This window comes from Meles meles, chromosome 8, assembly GCF_922984935.1.
Source record: "Meles meles chromosome 8, mMelMel3.1 paternal haplotype, whole genome shotgun sequence".
In the NCBI taxonomy this organism is placed as follows: domain Eukaryota; kingdom Metazoa; phylum Chordata; class Mammalia; order Carnivora; family Mustelidae; genus Meles; species Meles meles.
The window spans coordinates 872,446-875,721 of NC_060073.1; positions in this window are offsets into that span (position 1 = coordinate 872,446).

Below are 3,276 nucleotides of genomic sequence, written 5' to 3' on the forward strand. Positions count from 1 at the left end.
AGGGCCTCAGTTTCCCCTTAAATCTGCACTTGGAGACAGAGGGGAGCCCCGAGATCTTCAGGGGCACTGGCCGGCATGGTTAGGGTCTCTGGGTGTGGAGCCCCCTCCCAGGAACCCCACCTGCACACATGGCTGACCACCCCCAGCTGAGCAGAAGCCTCAGGGCCCCGGGGTGAACATCCCCCGGCCAGCGCCCAAGGCTACCCGATGGCTGAGGCCTCGGCCAGGTTCTGGGGAGGAGCTCGAAGAACGGGCTCCGCGTGGGGTCGTTGACCACCTCCCTGCCGAGTGAGCGAGACACAACCCGCACGGCTCAGGCAGCTGCTTGCAGGGGCCTGGCCCCCCCAGGATGGGCCGCTAGCACCAGGCGGTCACCCCTGTCCCTCTGATCCTCAGACGCCACGGAGGGGCGGGGGAGCATGGGGGCAAGGGTCCTGTGAATCTGGGGCCCAGAGCCGCAAATCCTTCCTCCTCTAGGCGTCTTTCCTGCCTCAGCCCCTCCCCAAGAGCAAACACACGTGGCCGCCTTGAGGGAAAGGACGGAGCCCCGCGTGGCCCAGGAGCCGGGCGCCGGGCCAAGGCTTCTTGCTATATAAGCCCCGGGGCCCCCAGGGAGCGAGCACTGGGGCCCACTCCCTCCCGGCCACCAGCCCGCCACCGCGCCAGCCCCCAGGATGGGTGCCCCGAGCGGGTGCCTGGTGCTGGCCTGGGTGCTCATGGCCCTGCTCTTGGTGCAGGAGACAGGTGAGGCGGAGGACCCGGCTCTTTCTCCGCAGCAGGGGAGCCCCGCAGGCCACGCGCCGGGGGTCCTCCTCCTGAGAACGGGCAGGCAAGAGCCCGCTCCGTGTGTCCCCACTGGGCCCTCAGGCTCTCAGCCTCCAGCCAGGAGAAGCTGCGGCCCCCGGGAGCCGCCGAGAGGGCGTTGGGTGGGGGTGGGAGAGGAGGCCGAGGCTGGCTGTCCCTCTGGTCCCTGGAGCTCCCTGTGGCGGCTCCGAAAGTCCTCGGATTAGGGTTGGAACAGTCGACAGGGAGCCCCATCGAGCCCCCCGACTCCCAGGGGCTCCCAGTCGCCCCGTGGCACTTAGCATCTAGGGGACGCACCACTGGCCCTAGTACTTACTGTCAACATGAAGGACATGGCCTCAGGGGCTGCCTGGGTGACACCCAGCAGGGCTGGCCTGGAGCCCCGGCCACCGCAGGCCGCCCCGCCCAGAGTCAGCTCTGCTCCCGCGAGGGCTCCCCACGGTGTGTCGCCCGGGCTCGGGGGGTCGGGGCAGACGGATGCTGGGACATCCCTCCGTCAGTCGTTTCCTGGGCGTGGGGCAGGGCTGGGGCGTGGGAGAGCTCCCCAGAGCAACTCCCAGCGGGGTGCCGGGCCCCCAGCCCACTGGGCTGTTCAGGTGCCCTTCTGCTGGTTCGCACGGCCGGCCCCCACGCGGCCGGGCTCTTCCAGGCTCCTCTGGGCCGTGCTGGCCTCGCAGCACGTGCCTGAAGGGTGGCTTCTCCAGCGAGCCGCCTCACCCCTGCCCGCTCCTCTCCGGGGGGCGAACACCGCTGGGGTGGGCTAAGGCCGTCTGAGAGGAGGGCCCCACGCCGGGTGCGTATGGGCCGCACTGCGAAGGCTGTCGGTAGCCGGCGCTCCCCCGGCCCCGGTGATGGAGACCTGGTCTTGCTGGGCGAGCGACTCTGCCTGAGGAGGGCCCCGCGTTGAGTCAACTCCTGTGGAGACGGCGCCTGGATGGGGACGAAACCAGGCCTGGGTGGGGAGGCGACGTGCAGGCCACGCACCCCTGCGACTCTCTCTGGCTTTTGACCGTGGGGTGCGGCCTGTGGCTGGCCCTGGCCAGGCTCACGTGGGAGGAGCTGCTGGTCTGGGGTCCAGCGTGGAAAGGGGTAACGTCCGTGCCTGTAGGAAACGCAGTCAGCTGGGGCCCTTGAAAGGCGAGTTCAATGCCAGACCAGGCCCTGTGGTTTCTGTGTCCGAGGTCCCTGCTGGGAGAGTCAAACAGGAAGCAGAGGCCGTCCCCACGGCCTCCCTGTGCCCCTCGCCGAGCAGGTTGCACCGGGGATATGGGGACATCAGGGCCCCACCTCCCACTCCCCAGGAGGTTCCGTCTTGGGCTGAGCGTGGACACTCCTGGCGGACCAAAGGGATGAGGTCAGGGCCGTGTGACGGGGACGCTGCAGCCTGAGCTCAGCAGCGGCGCCTGGGGGGGCTCACCGCTGTCTGCCGCGGCAGCGAGGGGGTCTGGGGACCTGGCCACTGGGGCAGTTAGGCTGGTAGAGGAGGCCCTGTCTGGAGGTGGGGGGCACACAGGCCCCTGGGGATGGCCACCCTGGCTCCAGGGCCCTGGGGCCTCCTGCTGCCGTAATGGGCCGTCCTAACTTGAATCTGGCTCTGGCTCCGGTCTTGGGTTTCTGCTAAGTCACGCCTAGCAGCCTCCCCAACTGCGTGTGTCCTTCTCCCCAACAAAGCCGGTCTTTGTCCTTTTCCAAGGGACGCGCGGGATGGGGCCGAACCCTCTTCTGGGGTGGCCAGGGTCAGCGGGACCAACGCCTTTTCCTGATTCCATTCTCTTGCCTGGAGCCAGCAGGCCCAGCGGCCGTGTCCGGGTGGGATGAGGCACCACCTGCGTGTGCGGACGGGGGGGTGGGGGTCAGCACGAGCGCCCAGCGGAGGCCTCCCACCCCCATGGAGCCCCGCTTTCCACCCTGTCGCATGTCCATGGGGCCTGCCCAGGAAGGACGGGAATGTCCAGCGGCTCAGGGACCCCCACCCTCTTCCCCGCAGAGACCCAGAGCAGCGCGGAGCCCAGGCAGCCAAGCAGACAAGCCGCAGAGCCCAGCCGGAGGGTGGACGTCGGTATGCGGCCCAGGCTCGGAGGTTGGGGGGTGGCCCTCGGCAGGCAGAAGGGGCTGGGCTCCAAGTGGCCCGGCAACCTGGACGGGGGATGGGAACAGACCCCTTTCCACATCGGCTGCATGCCACAGAGATCCTTCTGGATCCCACCTGCCCACAAGAAGGGACGGCGGGGGCACGGGCCCCAGAAAGCTAAGGCGCAGAGCAGAGAGCCCGAAAGGCTCACACCTTGCCCATGCGTGTTCACACGCACACTCGGGGCAGTAGTGTGTCTTGGGCAGGTGGGGCGGGTCTGGGAGGGGCAGCCCCAGTCCTGGGGCTCGATGGGCTGGGTCAGGGAGGCCGGCGCGGAGGGTGGGGGTCTCCGGCCTGGCCGTGTTTCTAGTGTGACCTGGCCTCCCTCTACAGCTTGGAGC